This window comes from Temnothorax americanus, unplaced genomic scaffold, assembly GCF_048541705.1.
Source record: "Temnothorax americanus isolate GAGA-0224 unplaced genomic scaffold, ASM4854170v1 Scaffold5, whole genome shotgun sequence".
Taxonomy (NCBI): Eukaryota; Metazoa; Arthropoda; class Insecta; order Hymenoptera; family Formicidae; genus Temnothorax; species Temnothorax americanus.
Window position 1 is genome coordinate 6391975 of NW_027509657.1, and position 24326 is coordinate 6416300.

The window sequence follows — 24326 nt, forward strand, 5'->3', positions numbered from 1 at the left end:
CGTGTGTCTCATTGTGCGATCGATAAATCATCGCGCGGCGCGGCCGAGCGCACTCTTCTTTCCCTTGTCGTCTCTCGTCTCGCGAGACACGGCGTCTCATCGTGATGCAAATAATAATTAACATCGAGCCGACCTCGCTCTCGAGGATTATAACGACGGGCGATGACGCGAAAGGAAAATCAATCGGCGGACTCGCGTCCCATCGTCGCGCGCGACGAAGTGCGAAAAGTCGCTCCTCCGCGCGCGCGTCTCAATCGCAAGCGCGATGTATGATATGCATCATTAGCCGAGCAGGTTTTGACGATAATTAGAGACGCACTTACGGATCCGTCCGTGTACCACGTATGTACGTGTGTACGTGATCGTTTTCATTAATATTTTAATCTTGCAGTTTCTGCGCTCGGTCGCGCGCGCGCACACGGTGCGCTTTTCTCTTTCTCTTTCCAGTTTGAGGCGATTCTCACGGATGGCTGCTCGCGCGACGATAAAATCGAAGATCGCCACGTCCCCGTCACGTCGATCAACGACGCTTTAGCCGGGAATATCGAGCGAGGAGAACGACGACTAAGCCGGGGGTTTGGTAGGGCACGGCCGGCGCGGCGGGGTGACGATAATTGCGATCAGAGCCGCCCGATGAAATCCTAATATTACGGACGCGGATACGCATCGAATATGAGCATCTAGGTAAGCCGTCGCGCCACTAGTCGCGCTGGACGACGCAAAGCGGGTTGGAAGGAGCGTGATGAGGCGAGGGAGCGAGGTCGACAGGGGGTGCACAGCACGGCGGGGGAAAGAGGGGGTCCGAGGGGGGCCAGCGCGAGAGGGAGGCTCGACGCGGCCGAGCAGGTATAACCTATTGTAATCAATATTAATTACTCGAGACAATGGAATCTCATTGGACTCGATCGTTCGAGCGGCCTCACCCGGAGGGGCACCGCCGATGATGGGCGGCGGGAAGAAGAGAGAGGGCCGGTTACAAGGGCAGGCTGGACGCAGGGGGGACATAGGCGGGAAGGGTTTCAGGGAGAGGAGGTCGTGTTTGGCTCCAACGGACGGACACGTAGTGTAACGCGCCGCGTTTATCCACGCGAGTGCGAGCGGCGCGATGCGCGCGCGAGAGAGCTCGCTCGCCCCGCTTGCTGTTCTACGTTAGAGCATTATCTATTGTTGTTGACGTTATGCGTTGTGCACGCGCGCAGGCCCCGCTGCAGCTGATGATCGCTGCGGACGATGTTGTCGTTGGACGCTGCCGTGCGTTGTCGGCGGCGGTGCGGTCCCCCTTCCGTACCCCTTCTGCCGTTTGGCCTCACCGTCAACTATCTGCTTGCTGCTGCCGCCGCCGCAGCCGCCGCCCCCGTTATCCCTGCTCTCGGCCTGTCCCCGGTCCTTCTCGCGACGGACTCGGGGACAGGCAGGCGCGGGCGGAGAAACGACAACAACAACAAGCACAGCGACAACGGTGGCATCGACAACGCCATCCAATGCGAAGCCATCGGATCGTCGTCGCTCACTCTCTGGCACACTCTCTCCCGACCACCCCCGCCCCCTGATAGCCGCATATCCGATACCCACACACGGAACTTACGTTCTCGTTACGCGGGACCGCGTTCCGACTACGCCGCGATAGCCTGGCCTCGTCGTCACAGCGACGCGTTGTTATTAGAAATTAGATAGCGTATCTGCCCGTGCCAATCGGTCGTCCGCTTAGATACGGATTATTGGACGAGGAAACGTACGGCGCGCGTATCAACGCGATGAATTTCGCGAGCGAGCGCGCGACCGCGTAAACGAGCTGGCGACGCGAGCGAGCGAACACGCGCGGCGAACGGCACGACTCGTTTATTACGCCTCGCGCGTGGAACGAGGGTTATGATTATACGAACGCACGACAGTTGCGCGGGGAAAGTCGCGATAACGCCGGGTGCAAACGGGATAATCGCTAATTATCGGACATTAATTAATTAGCCGCGCGACAAAGTACTCTTCCGGCTACTTGACGACGGCGACGACGGGCGAGGACAACACCGACGACACGACGACGACGGTCGTTTTTTACGTTGCCCGCCGGTGCCGGCGCACGACCGGCCGGTTAAGTAAGCAACATTACGCGGTGGAAATTAGTTCCCAGAAGGGATCGGTTTCGCGTGTCCACCCCTCATCACAGTCCGGTGCGTGCTATGACGTTATATCTGCCGTTGCCGTTGCCGTTGACGGTTACCTCAGGGACGGATTTCCTCGTGGGGAATTCGCTCAAGATCCAGCCGCTTAGATAGAGGAATATCTGCAGAATCGCGTCGGCACAATGCTAAAAATCGTGTTATCCCACGTGGAATGTGAGCACTTAGATGAATATCTTTGCACAGTTTACATTTTTATTAACAAATATACATTTTTTTTTATTACGCGCACGCCAGAAGAGAAAATTGGTTTACACAATCAATTTTAAAACGGACTCGAATTAGTCGAACAATTGTCACCTGAACTATTGCCCTTTTTTGTGAGAGGTGCATGAGAATGGTATCCCTTCGTCCCTTTTGGTCCACCCTTAAGCGCCGAGTTTTACAACTCTTAACGACAGCGTCGTAGTGCATTTCGAAGGAGAATCTTTCCTTGTAACGAAACATCTTCCGGACCGTTTCGTTTCCGTTTTGGAAGCGATACGGCCCCTCGCGTTCGTAATAAAAGCCGCTCGATAGAATCGCGATATATGCGTTAGCGCAATTACGAGCTAATTAACGCAGAATGCTAAATGAAAGGAAAAAAGAATGATAATGCTCGCGATATGACAACGAGATGGGAATGTAACATGAGGTACAAATTATAACGAACGTATAATTGAGAAGATATTAAATATTTTCAAGCAAGCAGTGTTTCTCTTTCAAAATATTACATATTTATGTAATATATATATTATTTTTACTGTTATACATAGAAATCAGCGCCGATCTTCGTGCATGCGTTAGTCCATTAGAAACCGGTAGCAGCCGGCGTGAAATAAACGCGGCATTCTGTCAAAGCGTATAACCGGGGGTAGCGCAAGGTGGCAGGTGCCAAAGGCTTTCGATTATTCTGGCTTTGATCGGAGGAAGAGGAGGAAGCTGGCGCGGCGTAATGGGGTTTCGCCACCTCCACGGTTACCATATGCCCGATCTAATTTTTATGGCGTCGATGGGCCCCGTGGATGGTATATAGAAGTATACGACGACCTCGGGCAACCTCGTCAGAATTTATAGCTTTTCAGCGCGATTTTACGGGAACTCCGCGCGCTTCGCAAAGTCTGCGCCGAGCGTTACCGAAAGCCGCCTCTTCGAATCTCTCCATTTTCGTAGACGTAAGACGTAAAACGACTGGGACAACGTGTTTCAACAACAAATTTCAATATAATAAATTATGCATATAATATATGCGCAGACACAGTCTTCTAGAATATGAAAAAAAAATTAATATAAATTGAAATCGGAAAGAGAAAAACTGGGATATATTTTCGCCGCAACGTAATCGATGCGAAACAATTGTTTCTCGGAGATATCGGAGAACCGTTAAATTTTCAATTAAGCGCGCGTAATGCGCAAAAGTCGACGGCAAAGTCGACGGAATATTGAATGCTAATTTAATGGCTATCAGGTTGCCACATACCGTACACAGGGTAATTATGTTTGCGGGAAAACGGAAAAGGAACACGCGACTATATATATATATATATATATATATATGTTTTAATGGATAATACGCGGGGCCATCCACTTCCTCCTAATTGACTAAATGCGGGATCTGATTTCGGCTGTAATCGCATTAGTCCCTAACATGCCATCGGATCGACTCGCGCGCGTCGTGCCAGTTCTCGCACTTAATTCCCGCACGAACGACGCCTACTTCGATGGCGGCTACGGCCGATTTCTCGTGTGTGCCTCCGTACCACGGGTTACCGCGGCCATTTTCATAGATTGCGATCGCTATGTAGCAGTCGCATTTATCGCAGCATAAAGCTGTAATTAAACAAAAATTGTTGAAGGCGCGCGTACGCTCGCCTGTCCCGCGACAGTGAATTTTCCGCGTAACTTCCGGCCGGTGGAAGGATTCCGATGAGCGGCTATCGATAAGGGCTATCAACTGTTTCTGATGCAGCGATACCAGCCGTCATCGTTGTCGTTGTCGTCGTCGCAGTCATAAAGCACTAACGTATGCCAGGCATAAAATAAAACACTAATGCGAAAATGTCGCGGTCTTATCGGTCAATATTACGATGCCGAGAACCGCGAGGGGAAAACGCGATATCGATATCGCGATAACAGATAGTTTTCCATCCACCTGCGGTCTAATCTCGCGAAGTGGGTGAAGTGAATCGCGATATCTCGGCTACTACGGTCTTTCGACGCGGACTTAAATCAGCCACGGGGCGGGCAAAACGCGCTCTCCGGGCTTGAAAACTATTACGGGGAGAACTATAGAGAGAAGATACGAGTAGTTAATGTACTTATACCGCGAGGCGAGATATAACGCGACGCAGCCTAAAGTAGGAGAGAAATAGATGCAGACAGGCGCACACGACGTAGATGCACCGGCAGCAGATTCGATTCACGCAGACTCGGAGTAGACGAGGTAATCGAATGCTTATTTTATTCAAAACTGAAGTGATAATATAACCGGCCGCGCGCAATAAAAGACGACGCACGCACTTTGGTTCTTAATGTAGGCGAATTTTTTTTGCGCGGCGGGATATTTATACTTTCATCGCGGCATAATTCCATAATAATCAGCGCAAAATGTGAATATGCATTCTTATCGCGTGCTGTTTTATTTGCGGGGGCTATATATATATATAGGCGGCGGCGTATGCGCGAGATCGAGTCATTGGACCGAGCATACCTACGGATCACGGATTTACGTGTACACGCACACGCGGCTCGCCGGCAACAAGCCCCGAGGGGGCTCCGGAGGACGGGGCAATAATTAGAAAATCGTCCCGCCACCGAATAACCGGACCCTGTCCCTTGTCGAGGAACAACCCGACACGTCGCTTCCATCCATATACCGGCGCCTGTGGCGCGAAGAAGCGAATTTCCATAGGGTCGGGTAATCTACGAAAATATTCTCTCGCGTGTAATCGTCGTGTTTCGCAGGAAAAATCCGCCGAGGGAAAGAGAGTGCGGAAGAAAGGGGAACGGCAGATGGGCTGCGATCGACACGTCGAATTTCGTGGAGATCATTCGGTTGATTAATAGTTTGCGCGTTTCTGTGAAGAAAAGAATATCAATTATTTGAGAAATACGTGCGGCCAAAGATATGACTTAAATTTTAAGAAGGAAGAATATTTTTATTTTTACTGTTATATTTATGTTTTTGTTTATTCAGATGCTTTTTAAATATTTCTTATATATATTGGGCGCGCCGAGTCTTCGACGGGTGACGCAAGTTCGGAAGTAAGTAACTAAGGCCACGTAGAGAACGGCAAAGTTAGCAATGGCCGATTATGACTCTGAAATATCCATGGCATGTCGGCCAGCTACTTGTCTATTAGACACCGTGGAATCTGAGAATATTCCGCCGACGTGATCCTCGCACGAATGATTCGCGAGATTTCCGGGATGATCAAGACAAATTGATACATGACAAGAAATCACATTGCACTTTGTATTACATTTGTATGTCTCTAGTAAGCTTTTATTTTCTCTCTGTACAAAAAAGAATATCTCACAAAAATATGTCGACGATTAGATTCTATAGAGTACAATGCCGTTGCGCTTGTCGGATCGAAGAACCGGATTTAGAGCCAATCGAGAGTTAGGAACCCGGAATGTTGTCACACGGGGGAGCGTCCTTCCGCACGACTTCCTTCGCGTATGAATCCGCGGATAAGGTAGGCGGGATAAGGTGCAGGCAGGTGGAGTGCCGGGTCCGGGTTCCTTCATAATGAGGTTCGGTTTTGATTAGCACGGAGACTGTTTAACGGTTTGATACCTCGCCGGTAATCGAATCCGGACCTAATCTCTCAAGTTATAACCAGATTATTGCCTCCTCCATGCACTTGCTCTCTGCAACGCGCTCTCTCCACGCCCCATTCCGTACAGTCAGCTAGTAACATCACCCCCTCCCCCCGCCCCCTGTTTTCTCCCTTTTCCTCCACCCCCGCCGCCACCCACAACGCCCCTCTGCACCGTCGGTAGGGCTCAACTACTTTGCTCGCCTTCGTCTCCTCGTTGCGACTGGCGCGGCGTCTTATCGCAAAGTCGCGTGCGAGTTGATCGGGCAAAGCAAACGAATTGCGTTATCAAAATGCGGAATGTATGAAAGAAAAATATAGAAAAATGCGCGGCAGCGTGTTTCAGATATTCGTGTAATAATTTGGTCGCCAGTTAAATTTTCATTAAATTATTTTGGTCTGGCATTTCGAGAGAAGCGTTCGTCACAAACGTTACATTAACGTGTGGTAACGTGTGCAAAGGAAATCGCTGATATCAGCGCGTAAATCGGTTGAGACGAAAATGGACAAATTCGAAGTATACAAAGGACCGATTCTAACATTCGCCGCGGCAAATCGGTCGATCGATCGATCGACCGGCCAGTTGGATCCAACTGGAACTTTCGGACGATCGTCCGACGTCGTTCTTTCATCGCGCTGCGTCTCGCGGCGGCACATTCCCAGAGCCGTCGTCCAATTTATATACGGCTGCCATCTTGGATCGATAGTAGTCGTACAACGCTGCGCCGCGTTATATACGCGCTCGGCATCGCATCGCATCGCATCGCATCGCGGCAATGGGTGCAGGTAGTCGTGTTAAGTTACAGTTTTTAAACGCGGCCAAATTATACGGTTCGCGCGCAAGGCATCGCCCGCGCACGTTTAAAATATTCTGACGTCGAATGGCGCGGGAAAGGGCAAAATAAATGTTACGGCATTACGATGGACAGCGTGTGCTCACTTACGTTATACCGCGGGGTGGCTGGTCCCCCCCCTTTAAGACCGTTGCCTCTGCTACCACCGTCTCCCTCCCCCGAGAGAGTCCTCCGCCTCCTCATCCTTCTTCTGCACGTCTTCTTCCTCCTCCTCCTCCTCCTCCTTCTCCTCTTGCTTTACCTCCTCTCCTCTTTCTTCCGACGTCGTCGTCCTTTTCTCGTCCTTCTGAAACCTTTACAACAGTAGCACTGTCGATGTGCACGTGTGCCTGCGTGAACGTCGTTCGCGTGTTTATACAAGCGGCCGCGAGTATGCGTGTGTGCGTTTGTGTGATCGTGTACACCGACGAGCACATTCTCGGGCGATGCGAAAGAACGAAGAAGGAATAGGAGGAAGAAGGAGAAGAGGAGAAAAGAAGAAACCGAAGCCGGCAAAAGGAGAGCGGAGAAGGAGGAGGAAGGAAAAGAGGAAAAAAAATAAGAGAAAAAGTAGCCGACTCGATTGGTGGAAATGAATTCAAAATGGCCGCCCGCGGCTCGGTCCCCGGCTAAAATGGCGTCGCGACGTTAATAGTCGACTATTACGCGCAAATATGACGTTTCTATTCGCGTTACCTCTGTCGTGGAGTCGCAGGTCGCCAACACGCGTGATATTCTCCCATCGAGCGGGAGGGAAGAAAAAAAATCAATTTTCTCTTCGGGCCGATCTTCCCGCCTAGCGCGCGCTAAAAAAACTTGGACGATTTACGGTCGAAATTTCACGCGAATCTCGCTTCACGAATTACGAGGCCGTTGCGCGTACCTGCCTGATAAAAAATAATCCAAGAGATTCCTCGAGAAGTCCGCAGAAATTGATCGACCTGGTTATCTGCGACGAAGAAACCGATCGGCGATTCTTGTTTCTCGCGCTGGAACGTAATTCGCGTTCGAGGCCCGATCGTGAGTTTATTTCGTGAGGCCAGGTCTCGATCGTTGATCGACAACGCTCAAAAGGGTGTCTCGAAGTTTTGAAAAAACAAAGAGAAAGGGCGAGCAACCCTCCTCGCCCTCGAGGCACGTCCTCCTTTCCTCGTCCTCCTTCCCGCTCTATCGCCGCTCTCCGCCCGCCTGTTCCGTCTGTTTCGAACGTCGATTCCCCCGCGCGCTTCCCCTTTCTTTTTTCCTCCACCCGCCCTTTCTCTCCGTTTCGCCTCGCCGCAGCACGGATTCTTAATCGGGCCCATTATCTCCGCGCGATCATCATCCCGAAAACTAATTCGTATTTTTTACTACGAAACCTAAAACTCATAAATCAAAGCTCGCGCTCGTAGGGGCCCCGGCGCGGCGCGGCCCGATTTTGGCTCCCTTAAAAAAGTTGCGCGCCGGGCCGGGGGCCCCCGTGTGGACGCGCGTGTAGACAATGGACGCGCGTCCATTTAAGGGATTCGAATGGACGCAATTTTCTATGGAACTTTGTAATTATGGGTAGTTTGTTGGCGCGCGGTTTGGCCGGGGTCAAAAGTTCTACTAGCTCCGAGTCCCTCTTTGTGTCCCGGTTTGACCATAAAATTTTTCGAATTAAATTAAAAACGGCGTACACATAACGCGCGTAACCGGGCGATAATTTGCCGCAATGACGAGACGCCGTTTGGAAATCGCGGGGAAAAGTATCGCGCGATACGTATTCGGTCTATTCACGGACGTCGATAAAACTTTAATCGCCGTCAACGAGCGCGCATTTAATTATTTAGCCCGTTACGCTCGCACGAACGAACGTCGTCGTACCGTTTTTACGCACATATACCCGCGTACGCGACACCAGTCGAGAACATCGTCTGGAAATTAGCGGGAAATTAACGCGTGTCATTCGCAGCAAGTCAACCGCAAATAAAGCTGCGCGCGTATCGCTTCGTTTGAATCTACTCACAGTAGGACCAGACCTGATTATGTATTATGAAACTTTTTTCGGAATAATTCCGAGATTTAAATCTATTCCAAAAAATTCTATAATACGTGCCCAGAACAGAAAAATAACATTGGCATTTATAAAAAAAAGTGTATATATGCCGATGCAAAATGTCGTTCTTTCTTTACATCGCTTATCGATAAACGTATGCAGTCTCGGAAAGTTCACATAATTATTTCTCATTCTTTATGTCAGATGAAAGAGATCAGGCAAATGTAAATAAAAAGAATGCTATATTTAGTTCCAGGCGATCTCGGCTTTCAGATCTCTCTATATATTCCAATGGCTACGGTGCTTCGACGTCGGCGGTATAAAATAATCGAGACATCACATCGAGACTGTTTTTCATTATCTCGGAAGTAGCCGGTATCTAATATTAACTCGCGGCCTAATCATAGCCCGTGACGACTTTATGCCAGTCATAACTAAATGTAATTAACGAAGAAAGATCCGGAGAGAGTGATAAAAGAAAGGAGAGATGGGGGAAAAATCTTTTAAAGGGACGCGTTATTTCTTATTTTCTTTCCTCATTCTTCGACTCTTTGAATGTAACACGTCAATCCGCGGAACAAAAAGTAGATAACGAGGTCTAACTCATAAACTGTCTTGTGACGAGAAATGGAGGAGAGAACTGTCATCGTTACATCGTTTTTAATAATGTATCAGCACATTGTTGGGAAAGTTTTGGACAAGAGCACCGAGTCGTTCCCGAGAGGCATTCTCGCACGGCTGACCACCGAGATTTATACCTTGTAATGAGAAATCATTAGCCGCGAGGTGTATTAGATAATCTCGGTAATTGCCAAAAATTGGCCGGTCGTTTCCGAGTCGCGAGCAAGCCGATCGTATACGAATAGCCTTTCGGTATACCTGCCGGTCCGGATTTAGGAGGGCACCGTAGCCCGGGGCCCGCCGATTTTCGAGGTTTCATCTTGACGGGCCCGAGAAAAAGGAAGAAGAGCAAGAGCGATTCCGAATTAAACGAAATTGGAATACGTACCGCAGAAACCTAAATCACGATCGAATATACGTAAAGCCATTGAGATTGGCATCGCGCGCGCACATTATATCTGCTTCATCAAAGAATTTATCCCAAAATTCGTCCGCAAGAACAAAAGAAATTCTTCTATCTTATATGGCGAGGCCCGACGTTTTTTAAAACAAAAATTATAGATTATAATAGATATAAAATTCTGATATAATCGTCTGACGAAGTTTTGACTTTAGCACGTGTGGGATGCTTGAATATTCGTTCGAAATGATTTCGATGTGGAAAAATACTGCTAAAAATGACGGCGAGGGCATAAAAAAACCTATTCGATTACTCGACACGTCTGCTCGCCGCGGAACGATCAAACAATGAGATCACAGGGATCGGACAGATATTAAAAAAGAAACGGACGGAGAGCGGGAGGAAGGGACGAATGAGAGACGAGTTCTCTCGCGCCCAGCAACATATGTATCCAGCTTCGTTTCTCGGGAGCGAGGCACGAGGTCAAAATCAATCACGTCGGATGACAACCCGATGGCGATGTTGAGAAACGCATAGTACATTCTGTCGATATGAAGAAAAAACCGAAAGAAAATCCTAAAGCTTCTGTCGAGCGAGCAGCTGCTTTCCCTCAACGAAAAACTTTTGCGTGCGTATACTTTTTGTTTTTATATAAGACGAGCATACATTGACGATATTAAATCGCAACTTTCGACGTCATCCTGGCAAAAACGAAGGCGCGCCGTAATTCATTAGGTCGGAGTGGCGTCCTTTCGCGAAAATCGGGAAGATTAAAAGGATACGCCGGGGGGAGGAAGGAAATGAAGATCCAATTGGATGGAGGCTCACTCAAATCGGGAGAATGCGATCGGAAGGCAGTAAACAGCAGCAGAGCGTCCGAAATTAAAGCCCCGTCCGATAATATCGCCGCGGCAGAATCTGCATATCATACTAGGCGTTCCCAATCAAGTAATTAACAAAAAACCGCGGAGAACGTGCCATTAATCATCCACTCGGAGCTGCTACTCGGAAACGGGCGCGTATACCGAGGTATCAGATTAGCTAACCCCTTCGAATCCGAAGCGCGCGGTCGTCGAAGAGACGGAGAATGGAGAACCCTCGCGGTACCACTAATTTCCGAGTGACCCTTGGGGCCCCGCGCTCGTTTACTCCGTGTCCGTATCCCGAGATAATATCCGCGGTACGCGCAAATTGCCGTTCTCGCCGTCGTTCCGAAGATTCGCGCGAGAAGATCCGATGATTCGGGATTTTGATGGAGCAAGCGAGGGAGCGAAGAGCTTCATATATGCGCACACATGATGCGGAATAAAAACAATGTATCCATTCCATTGTCGCGGCGTCGCATGCGCCGGAATAAATCCGTGGATTCTCGAGGATGTCTGCCGCATGCCGTTGCATAAGTTTCGCGCGAATTGCATCGCACTTGCACGTCGCGCGACACACGACGCCGCGCCGGGGTACTCGTCGTCTCGCAGTCTCGGCATTTTTCCCTTTCTTTCCGCGTTTCGGCTTTCTCATCTCTCGCCACCTCCGGCCTTCTTTAATTTCGCCCGTCCCTTCTTGTCGCCGCTCGGCCCCTCGCGGGTCCTCGACGTTGCCGGAAGGTCGATACATCTCTGCACCTCCTTCCCCCCATTTCTCTCCCTTTCTCTTCCGTCCACACGAGCATTCGGAGATCATTGCGCGCTGCAACGTCCAATTATTCCAATGCAAGCCGAGTTCAAAGAGGTTAATTCCGGGGCTAATGTATTCACCCCTTTTTACTTGAACCCACGCAGATTTCGTATGTATTGCCAATTTTGCATTTATACTCCCGCCTGCCTTCCCAACCCCGCTCGACCCCGCGCCATCCATGAATAAATTCATCCCTCGGTTTCGCTTTCGATCGCCTTTCCTCCCTCCCTCCCATCGTCCCTCCCCCTTCTTTTACCGCGCCGGTTTCTTTTTCTCTCCTCGCCCGCGCGTCTTCCTAATTTTATTACTAGCAGATTTATGCGCGACGGTGAATGGTCAACGTTACCTCCTAGGTGAAAATGCCTCTTTTCGCGTCCCCACTTCCCGCACTCGAGCCAACAAAGCCTAGGTATTATAGGCGCAGAGCAACTGCTTCGGTATGCGGCGCATGACTGTCGGATGATGCGATACATTAATTCTCGGTGCTTATGATTGCTCGCTGTTAATTGCATTCGAGATTTCCAGAGTATGAGAGAGAAGGGGAACGGGGAGAGAGGCACCACGAGAGGCGAACGAAACGAGGAGGAGGAGGATAGAGGAAGGCGCAGGGCTGAGTGTGACAAGGAGGACGAATGCGTATCAATCAGAGCGGTGTCTTGCCCACGCAACCCTCCAACCCCCATATATACGCGAAAACCGCCCCCGAATGCTCCCGTGCTCCCCGCTAGAACTCTCACGCTCCTTGTCAACCTTGATCCCCCTCCCCACCTCCTTTCCTCCTCTCTCGACTCGGATACACGAGCCTGGAGGACAGAGGTGCGTGCCATTTATCACCGACGGGGAAAAAGTGCGCGTCATTGCCCGTACCCAAACTCGGATGACTTCGTGAGACGCCTGTCAACAATATCGCTCCCTTTCCGCACGACGACAAGAGGTAGCCGCACCGATTTCGCAACGAAACGAGATCAGCGCACCCTTTTGGTTCCTTTGCCCTCACCGGCTCCTGTTTAGATTGGAATCGACAGTGCCAAAAGAACAGAGTGAAGAAATAGCAGAGCGATTCTTATTTCTCGTGTATATAAGAGACAAGTAATATATTAACAAGAAAAAATGTCTACTCCGAAATATATGTACCCGTTTGCTGATAAATATAAAAGACATTGGATTATTTTATGACGAAATTCAAAACTGTCGTGACTCGAAGAAGAGATCGCGGAAAGTTTGCCGCATTTTCATAGCACGACGCCGACGATCCACTCTCGTGGACAAATAGTTTAAGACCTATTATGGTATAAGAAAGAGGCACGCCTCGATATCGGTTGGCAGATATCAACCTGTCGAAACTCCGCCGCGGAAACTTAGTCAATCTGCTGCGCCCGACCCATTCTTATTCCACCCCAATCGACCCTTAAAGCTTCGGCGACGAAGCGCCTCACCATATAGTAGTCGGTAGGGCGTCTTCACGAAGGTAGCAGATCGTATTTCGAAAACCCCCTCTTCTTGCCGAGGAGGCAAGAACTCGAGAAACAAAGAGGACGAGCGGGATGGCTAGGGCGAAAGAGAGGAAGGCATTCGCGCGAGTTCGCTTGCAAAGTGTCAAAAGCTTCACCGGCGAACGGGCGGTGAAAGCAAAGAGAGGAACCGAGCGAGATCGATGATCGTACGTCACCGCGATACGTTATAAAGAAATGTCCTTGCACGGGGATTTCGGGAAGTAAATAACGGAATTTAACGAGAAGAATTTGAAAATTCGTTTTATGGTAAATAGCAAGTTACGTGCCCGGATAATAAACAAAAAGCTTTATAGTATAGTACAAATGGCATCAGATTTCCTGTGGTTGGTCTTTTATCTTCTCTGAAAATATATTAATTGATGAAATTCTTCACATACTAATTGAGATAAGATCGTCTTGCCCCAAGATCGAAGTTACGTCTCCGTGCATCTCGGAGAACGCGCGGTGGAAGTTGCAGCAGCTAGCACGTAGTTGGGACATCGCGACGCCCCGGGCAAGCGAGAAGACGCATATCTGTGTGTAAGCCGTCAGGTACCACAGCATAGTTTATCCGAGACGCATTTTTCGCGCCCCTAACCCCGTGGCACTTGACCCCGTAGAGTCGACGAGCGCGCGTGGGGATGAGGGGGGCGGCAGCGGCGAGAGGCAGTGCCGCAGATGCGGGTCGTACCACTACGAAAGGACTCAGGGATGCCTTCCGGAACTCAAAGACATTCTCGTCTTGGGGACCGCGAAGTTTCAACCATCCTCGATGACGGCGGCGGAATCTCTGACCGCACGATATCCCGGGGGCGCGCTCGCTCGCTCGCTCGCCTTAAACATCCCCCGCATTGCCGGGACTTTCGCCATCGCCGCGCCACCAGGCAGCCGCCGCAGCAGATTCGGGAATATGCCCCGCGGCCGCATCGGCGCCGAGGAAATATTTTATTAGCGTCCTAATGGATTGGAAAAAAAAGCAACGGAAACATCGGCGCCGCGCGCTGCGCCGGACTGGCCGAAACGCGAGACGCGAGCGCGGAACTTTCAGTTGCCCGCGTGTAATAATTGATTTGCATATAATTATGTATGTGCATAATTATGAATTTAAAGCGTCCCGCTCGCGCGCGCCGCGGGTACATCGTATCTGATACGCTTTGGCGGTAATAGTAATAAGTTTGTGCCAGACTTGCCGCCGAGAGAGAGAGCCATCAGAGAGAGCCGGGGCCATGCCGAGCCACCGTTGCCCTGCCGTCCATGACGCTCGTCGTGCACCGCGCGTCTATCGATCGTATAACGCATTTACGGCGTATCGAAATATAATACCGCCGCTCATCGGCAACTGAAACATTTAGCGGAGCTCGGAGTAACTCCGAGAGCTCCGGTCCGACCCGTCGCTGCACCGGCGCGGCGGCGCGGCGTGGCGACCTGACGGCTGCCCGTACGTTATATGCGTATGTAAGGCTGCAGCGCGGTGTATTAAACGATGCATGTTTCCCACTACCGAACTCTATTTAACGAACGCGAAAGGCGTCTCTTGGCCGCTCGGACACGATATATCCGCCTTTATATATTTGCCGATCGACTTTTAAGCGTAATTACGACGCGATATTAGTATACGCGCTCGCGGCCAACCGGATCTTTCAAGTATCGAGACACGACATACAAAACACTTTTTTGTATCCTTGAGTCGTAATTCGTTCAATAAAGACTCTAAAAATATTTACTTCTTTTACACGATGTATATTATAGTCCGCGCTACTGTGAAATAACGTTAGCATTACGTTGACATTAAAGGAGCCAAAAGCGATTTTCAAGGAAAAGCGAGCTATAGATATGGTGAAATGGAAACCGAGAGAGAGTTTCCGCGGTACGTAACTCGTCCGAAAGGGGTGGAGAGCGATGGTGAAAAGGAGAGGCGACAGAGAAAACGGGGGAGAAAGAGCCGTAAAGACGAAGTTATGGCTTTTCGCAAGATTCTCCCGCCTCCGCCCCTAGTAATGGATAAAACGATCATAAATTCGGCGGGGAAGCTCTTCGGACTCTTTAGGAAATATTAATTAAAATGTAATTGTTCCGTACGGAGTCTCGAGTGCGGATAGGGTTACGGGACCGTCCCCCCTTGGATCTCGCGTCGCCCGCGCGAACCTCTTTGTTTTCGCATTCGATAGCTAGCGCGCGCACGGCTGAGATCACTAATCGCCAGGCCGGTAAGAAACTGCGGAGGACAAAAATGAAGAAAATTCATGAATCGTCAAGCGTTGTTCCGGAATTAAAACTTGTAGTTGCTCGAAAACGCGTGTTTTACATTGCGGCGCGAAATTCGATCAGCTTTTGACTTTCATTCGCCGTCAATTAACGATCCGCCGCGCGGACAACGGCAGTGACAACGACGAAAAACGATCATAAACGCGCGCATGTCGCATCGGTTGATATACCAGAATAATCGATTGCGTCCACAGAATACCAAATATATTCGTCGTCGATCAGCGCACGTCGAGAGATCGCGATTAACCCATCAAGCGGCGGCGGCGGCACGGTAAATTCGTAAAAGAGAACTGCTGGAGCAGCCGGTCGCGGTTTGTCGATGTCGAGATGACCGCATCGGTGCCGAAGGGGGGGAGGGAGGTGTGCCATCGACTCGAAAGTAATTCCGTCCGGTGTGCACGATATTCCCGAAAACTCGTGTTTTCGGCATATCGTCCGCTGTACCCGGGCTCTCTCTCTCTCTCTCTCTCTCGGGTCGAGCTTACGGGGTACCGTCGTCTCTCTGTGAAGTCTGCCGGGTCTAGGCTGGCACATCAAAGAGAGGGCAAACAAACGGAGGGGGGTGGGTTGGGTAAGGGTCCTACCGATGCGATGCAATTCGGACATAGGACACAAAGTGATGACGTCACCAACCGGCCGAAAGCCCTGTTCGTCGTCGGCCATTGTATGCTCAGTCACTGGTTTACAAGTTCATTGCACACTATCACTTTACCTATACCGACACACCGGCCCGGCCGGCCGCCCGGCGACGCTCCGCGACACCCCGCGCGCCAGCACGATGCTCCTGTCTGGAGCTGACTACCCACCGCTTTGCCTTGTTCGCCCACTCCCCCTCGTCGTGTCCGCGAGAGTCGATAAGATCGGGTATCGTATGAAAAATCGGGATTTTCAATTGGACGCGGAGACGCAACGGAATTGGTTAGGTTCGACGAGATTAAAAGAACGAATGGATGTTGTGCTTGTACGTGATACAATTGTATCGTTTTAAAATTATTAATTTCACAAGTCAGAAAAAAATCTCACGAGTTTCTTTTACAAAAATACTAACTAAAATTAAGATGTAGTAACAAGAACAACGTAACTGCCTTTGAGATAAAGTCCTACTTTAATCGCTCGGTAATTGTTACAGTTTTAATTATGATTAAAGGCAAATATGAATTTCGAAGATGAAGCGCCGCGGCAAGACATCGAGCGTGCAAGGCGTCGAACGCGATAGCCCGCCTATAGCCGAATTCACGCCATTTTGAAAGCGAGGTCGTCGATCGTTCGTTCTGTCGGAAGTCTGTCGTGGTGCGCCGCAGCTGCCACGAAACTCTCATATCCGACAATCGATCTCGGCGCGTGCTGGACTCGCCATTTTGAACGAAAGGGGGGCGGGCGAGGGGGTTTCGTTCCCCGTCGCCATTTTCTCTCTTTACGCACGAATATCGGTCTCGGTCACGAATATCCGCGGCGGCGGCATCGTCAGCGGCACGCACCCTACCTCCGTGGCCCGTCCAGAAATAATCGCCCCCTGTAACGCGAGAACTACTTCCGAGCCGTCGTACCTTCGAGCGCGCCTCCTACGAATTCATAGTCGGCCGAGCTTGATAAAAGCTATCGATAACGTCGCGAAATGTTGGAAAGAGAAACCGTTATCAAAGAATCATTAAAACTTGAGATTGCGATCGTTCGTTACCTCAGTTGTCACGTTGAGGACTGGCAAAAGTCGCGTGCGCGCGAAACATTTAATAGAAACTAATTATTCCAACTCTAATTATACTTTAGAAAAATCTCTACAATAATATGTACGTACATATATTTCTCAGAAAAAACCTGGATTCCGTCGGGATTCACGATTAATTAGTTAACAGAAAGACTGTGTGCGCGCGGGGACAAGATTTTGCCGTCAGCTGAAATTTGATCTCACGGCGATCAGCGAGTATCAGAGACTTTCCGCAACGACACGAGTAACGACTTAACGCGAGTTTTGGTGCCGATATTACGAAATCCGTCGATCGGCGCGTCGCTGGTTGTACACGGCGCCAAGGGGAAGGGGGACGGGGGGGCTACAGGGATGAGGAATGACGAGGGATAGAATGAGAAAGAGAGAGAGAGAGAGAGAGAGAAAGGAGCAAAGAGGGACAGAGCGGAAGACAGAGAGAGGGAGAGAGTGGACAACGCCGAGCCGAGCGTACCACCCAATTACACTGCAGTTCAAACACATGCAAATCCGGAGAATAAGCTTTATTTGTTGTGCAAATTAGCCGCATATTGGCGCACCGAACGAACGGGTTTTGTTACCACGAGAGTGAGAGACGGAGGAGACGAGAGAGGGTGGAACCTGAGGGGTGTGGAAGCGCGGGACCAGCCGGAGGGAGGTAGGGGGCAGGAATGAGAGAGAGAGGAGAGGAAGAGAGAGAAAGAAAGAGAGAAAGAGTATCGTGGGTCAATTGCTTATTTTGAATCGGGCCGGTGGTGCGCCCACCGTCCTGTAAATACCGCATACTGCCGTCCGCGGAAAAATATATACATGCATACGAGGAAACACGATCGAAAAATTGCGATAACGATAGCGGAGACCAATCTCTGCCGCCAAATTGCGCCGCGGACGAAGGGTGAATTCGATCGGAACAAGGTGATTTGCGATACAGAGGAACGGACTAAATTCGGAATCGGATGTAACGCCCGTTTGTGCATCTATATAGCGCGTTGTGCAAAGTAAATGCTGCAGGATGCGTGACTTCGTCGAATCTGTCCGGAACTCTCACGGTCGGCCGATTGATCATTCCGCTCGCAAGGAATTGGTCCGTAATCGAAATCAATAAAAATATAGACTTGTCCTGCGCGCCCTTATAGAGAGACGCCCCCGGGTGCTTCTCGCCATGACTGACGAGGGGGGTCTCGAGGGCTCGATCTATCCTTGAGGGACGAGAAAACCAGGGCGAGAGAGGATGAGGAACTCCGCGATAGCCCCTGACCCACGGCTATCCTTCACGGGCATCGAACTCGCGCACATCCCGCGGGAACTCTTAGTCAAGACGCGGGTGTGTTCTCATATATATATCGAGCTCCACCAAGTCGGAATACTCGCGAGTCTCGTGAAAGTATTATACGTGCCAGATAAGAAAAAGTGCGTATATGCGTCGTATAACTCACAATTATGATAAGTGAATCATCCAGAAGGTACCAAGTTTTTTTAATCATATATACAATACATTTTAATCAAATACTGTAATTTGAAGCTAATTTTTCTTTAATTCGAGCAAGCCCGTCGTTTATCGTGACTTTTTAATTCTTGTACAAACGCACTTACAAGAGACTTTTGTCGAGATTTTAAAGATGACTTTGGGATTCTTTCTCTTTATGAAATTTCCATAAAATCCGCGAGTGAGGAGAGGAATGGATTTCTGGAGCATTTCGGTGATACATAAAAAGAGCACACGCTGTGTGCGGACAAATGTCGACAGTCATCGCTCGAATTAAAAACTGCGACCCTCGTCGACTTTTGTCCTTTATCACTCCGCCCTATCCTTGCGACGCGACGTATAAAATCAAAATAGAGCTTCGCGTTTTAACGATTCCCGGTCGTTTATCCAGTGACTTGCAATCTATTGTTATCCCCATTTTCCCGCTCTGCTCTGCCATTCTCTGCCGCCATGTGCCTCTCTCTCTCTCTCTCTCTCTCTCTCTCTCTCTTACGCGCGCACGCGTCCACCCCCGCTCTCTTTCTTTCTCTCTTTTTTTTTAAATCCGCGCCGATTTCGTCCGTGCCGGGTTGAATTTGAATCGACGGCGCAAAACCGTGGAGTCACCAAGGCTTCATATGTTAGCCGCTGGCACGCGGCGATGCGATGGAAGGGTGCGCGCCCTTTCTCAACCCCGCAACGAGAGCCGTCCGGCGCAGGAACGCGCGAGCCGTGGAACGCTTTTTCCGACCCACTTCTCGCGGCAAGATGCTCCTGTCATCCTCCAACATGCGTGCGACCAGCAACTCCCGGCCGAAGAAGCGGATAAATCGAATAACGGGATTATAAGAAGACCTACGTCGATTTAACACTTTTTATTCGATATTAAAGTAACTCAATATCTATGACTTAATTCGTTTAATCTCTAACAGTTTTATATGAAGTTTAAATTATAATTATTTGAAATTAAATTTTGATAATAAATCTAGAATAAATTTTCGATTAAATTTACATAGATTTAAATTATGTGAAACACGATTCATCGACGAAGAATTTTTGTTTTTATATTCAGACTGTATCTGAAGTTCTAATATGAAAGTGAAATATATACGCACGTTGATTACAGCTTATACCTTCAAAACGTCAAATGATGCAAATTGCACCGTAACGAGTGTAACGAGCGACCAACGACGGACGAGAAAGAAAGCCCCGCGATGCTTCGTAAGAACGAGACCAGCGGACGATTGCAACAAATCGTGATTTACCGCGCTCGCTCGCGGGAAAAAGAAAGAACGCGCAACTGACGATGGCTGGCGGCTAGACTCGTAAGTCGTAGAAATTCCATTGAGTTTCCCTCTATTTCCATAAATCACGTAGCCGTGACAACAAGATTGCAATATACCGTCGCTGCGACGATGAATTTCGCGGTGCGCTCGCTCGCGGCATCTTGCATTCCGTTAGAGCAAAGGGAACAATAAAGCAACGGTGACGTAATAATAGTCACTAAGTTGCGAATGGTCGGTAATAATCTGTCTAACTAGCACAGCCGGGATAATCGTGTGGTTGCACAACCGCGCGAGTAGTAGGTATCGAGTCAAATCGCGACCGAGCTCCGAAATTCAAATCCTTATAATTACGCGTCGATTGTTTAAACGCTCCTGAATTTTATCTATAAAATAAGTTTTTTAATGTACAGACAAGATTAGGAATTGATAGCGGCGCGGATCAAAATGATACCAAAGCGTTATCTCTTCGGCGACGGGAAAGACGAAGCTAAGGGTGCAGTGACGAGCGCAGGCGTCATATATGGGAAAAGAGGCCAGTGAGTCGAGAGTGCCGTGGCGACACGTTCGCTTCAATCAATATGCAAATATGACTGACACTAATTATACGGAAGCTCCGCGCCCTCTTTGATGTCGCTCGGCTGACTGCACCACTCGTCTACGAGCGGCGAGTAGGAGAGTCCTTGGTTGCCCGGTCGTTCGGCGGTATTACTACCAGGACCAGGGAAAGTGAACTCGTAACGAGTTACTCCGAACTACGAATAAATCAACCCCGCCATGAGTTCGCTTTCGTTACATTCACGCAGCTTCGCGTCCGGCCGGACACACGATGACAGCTTAACTATCGGCTTTGTTCTTAATCGGCCTCGCCGCGCCAATTGCATTTCATCGTATTTAAAGATCGGACGAGGTTCCGCGAGACGAAACGACGCGCAGCCACTCGCGTATGAAGAACAATTTAACAAATCTATGCATGAAAAACAACAGTTCTCTTAGCTACGCGAACGTACATACTTTATACAAGTTTTACAATCACAAGAACAATAAGTACGCGCTGAAATTGAATATCCAATGCACTTCCGACTGCGTTGGACGACGTAAAGATTACGGTGCGCGATAACAGGTGTATCTGGCGATGTTTCACCCTCTTCGTTATTCGTCGCTTTACGCGCGAAGTCGCGAACAAACCGTGGGGGGGGGAAGGTGGAAAAGAGGGAAGCAAGGAGACGATGGACGCTCGCAACTCCTATTAAGGCCGAAACAATTCAAGTGCAGGCAAGATGGCCGACGTCGGGCTTTGAGACAGAAGCTCTTCCCGCGATGCATCTGCGCTATACGCGCGAGAGGAAAAAGGCGTGGTTGTGGAAAAGGAAAAGGGGACGAAGGAAAGTAGAACGAATGACGTCGATAACAACGACAGCAGAATAGCGAATAGCGGTTCTCCCTCTCTTTGTATGACGACGTCGCTGATAACCGTCGCGAGAACGACATACGCTATACGATTAGAAGAAATAATGAGGCAGGGTGAACCACACGCAGAACATATTCCACATCGAACGAATTCGGCGGGTAGCCGAGAAATTGCGACGTCGCTACGACGGGCAAATTAAACGGGGCGGGTATCTGCGTCTTCGGTGGAAAATCGCGAGGAGGCTTGTTTTCCATAGCGGTCTGGCTGGCTGCGAATAAATATAGCCGCATAATATACACCGAGGGCGTATAGGTATATATCGGTTAGGTACACTCGGCGGTGCGTCAACGCGCGAAATAATACCGCTTTATATGCATACGCGATTTGACGCGTAAAGCCATGATTTTTCCACGGGGGTTGCCCTTTCCCCCAAGCGTGCATATGCGCGCGAAGAAGAGGAAAGAAGAGAGGAGCGAGCGAGACGGGGCGGAGGGACGGCGCGGGGGATGGTTGGCGGGCGCGTTACTACTTTACGGTTATTACACCGGAGGGCTAAAGCTCTCTTCGAAAGCCGCCATTCTTCGACTCGCTTCGGGAATCTAATCGTATCGTTGACGAGGAGCGCCCCGTCGTCGTCTTGAGCGAAACGATGCGCATCGAAATGCGTAATCGCACGCGACGATACTTGCATCTGAGAGATTTCTTCAAAATTCTTCGTAAGTCAGCGGGAAGGCAAAGAGAAATGTCGATATTCGGATAGATCGATAAAAGTGAAGTAATAACGCACGGTAATTAATACACACGGAGTAACTGTTGGGACGAAGAAACGGCGGGGATTCTAACTATCCTTATAAACAGCTGGCGCGATCGAGAAAATAAAAGGACGATTGATAAATGCGATATCGTCGAATGCAGTCCCGGCGCGGGAGGAAGTTGTCAGGACGCGCCCCAAACACTTCCCGAGAAGTTCCGCGAACTCGGCGCGGACCCACGTCAAGACATCCAAGGAGGAGACGGGGACTTTAATCTTGGTAGCCTTAGACAAGGAAACGCGTACACACGGGCCGGGGCGGATGGGTGCACGTGCAAGGAGCCCGACACTAGCCCCTGGCACGACACTCCGCCATCCTCCTTATCCGCCAGCCGCCCCCTTCTTATCTCGGGCGGGAACCGAGTTTCCTCCGGACAGTTTGCCGGCGCTAATGAGCTGGCAAGATAATTAGCATTATGTTAATGCGTGACGCGTGGGGTGGCTGTACCCGGAGGTGGCCCCCGACAGGGTAACCTAACGTTATCCGACCGCTTTCTCTCCGGATAAGAACTTCCGGTCCGACCCGCTCCCCCTCCCTTCACTCCCTCGCCCCCTCGAAGTACTCTAACGGTGTTTGTGCCTTATGTTTGGACTATCGCAAGTTCTAAGCAATATCCAAGCAGCCATCCAACGGCAGCAACCCTCTCTCCCCTTCATCGTGAGCACCGGTGGTTACGGAGAACTACGAATCTAAGGGAGAAACTTGGATTACCGGATACAAGTTCACAGATCCTCGATCCGAAACGTCTCGACGCGCAAGTGAGGGTGTTTCTAGTCGAAATAATCGCTCAAACCCGACAAGTTCTCGCGTACATACATTTGTTCTGTCTTTTTCGTTACGTCTATCTGCTGAAGCTAACGAAAGATTTTTTACATGAATCGTGCGAATTAATTCACAGCAACTTTTACAAATGTGCAGGATGTCTTAAGCATCTCTCGATTATAGAAATTATTTAAAAAATAATTAAGATTCTATCTCAAGAACTGTCCGCGAATCAGTTTCAAAGCTGAGTACCGTTGTGAGTTTACTTCGTCATTCGGCGAATTGACCCTTCGAGTTCGTCGCGACTTTTTGAGACAAGAAACGAAGTATACTCCACGGCTATTCTACGAGAGCACTCTTGCCGGTATCTAGAGTAAACGTCCGGGATCTTGCGGGATCGAGCGGATGCCGCTCGGCAGATACGCGTTTAGGCCGACATTGGGAAAGTTAATATCCAAAGGGTTGGTCATTCAGGGTTATATTTGCCGAACGATAGGATCGCCGAGATAGGATTGTGCGCCTGGCCATCTCGTCCTGCGCACTTGTATACCTGCGATAACGGCCGGCCGCCACTCCGTCGCCATGTTTGTCCGGTCTATATTTGATGCGACTACTTGGTGGTGACCCCGGACCCCGCGATTCACCAACAAAATAATGCGATGCGGCGCGAAGGACGCGAACGGTGCGTCCGCGAACGTGACAATAACGTTTCGGTCGATTAAAGTCGACACTTTTCAATATAAATGTATATTTTTACAAGAGTACATTGTATTATTAATTTCGTCTTTTATTTTTTTCCGTATTAAAAATAAAACAAAAGTCACTACCGTCCCTCATTCTTCTAACCATTTCCACTTTTCAGATTTCTAGTAAAAGTCGCGAAGAGACCACAAGAAAGTCCGTTGTCGACTTATACCGCCCCTTCCGACTTTCAGGACGGTTCGAGCGCGTCAATTAGCGCGTGCAGCCCTTAGCCTTAGCCTCAGCGGCCTCTGAATCGCTGGGCACATCGTCAGTCGATAGAAAGGAAGGAAGGAAGGAAGGAAGACGCGATCATCGATCCAGCCGCGTTTCAATAACGGTTATAAGCAAAGCGGATACGTATACACACGTATATCGTAGAGATATGCGTGGAACTACCGTCGCCGTCCTAACTGGCCCGGGCTAATTAATTAATCATGCGCCCCCTCCCCTCCCAACCCTTGGGCAACTTATCCGGAGGCCTCGCCGGGCCAAGTTTATACCGCCAAGTTGCGTATCTTCGGTATTGTCGGCAGCGGTTCGGAGGTGTCGAATGTCTCGTCCAGGCGGTGCTGCTTCTTCTTCCTCCTCCTTCGTCTTCGTGCCATCACCCTCGTGTCCTCCTCCCTCCCGCCCCCTCTCTTTCTCTGTTCCTGCCGTTCACCCTCCTCTATTTCTGCCACCCACTTGTCGGCCTCCGTTCCTTACGTACTAGTGCTTCACGGCTTGACTCGGTGGCACTCATTATCTTGATTAATTGACCGATGGCCTCCTCCTCGTCCCACCGCCGGCATCGGTTCCACCCCCTTGCTTCCCAAGCACCCCCAGGCCGTGCTCTCCTTCTTCTGCTCTATTTTTCTTATATCA

The 24326-nt window shown here is 49.8% G+C and overlaps 1 long non-coding RNA gene across 1 annotated transcript in view; it reads right to left on the reverse strand.

Annotated features, from left to right (window-relative positions):
* The window catches only part of LOC143903756 (uncharacterized), a 94215-nt gene that overhangs the window by 49447 nt on the left and 20442 nt on the right, over positions 1-24326 (reverse strand). Inside the window, exon 2 of the long non-coding RNA XR_013258799.1 lies at positions 6925-7127. This is a non-coding gene — a long non-coding RNA (uncharacterized LOC143903756). The remainder of the gene's footprint in view (positions 1-6924; positions 7128-24326) is intronic.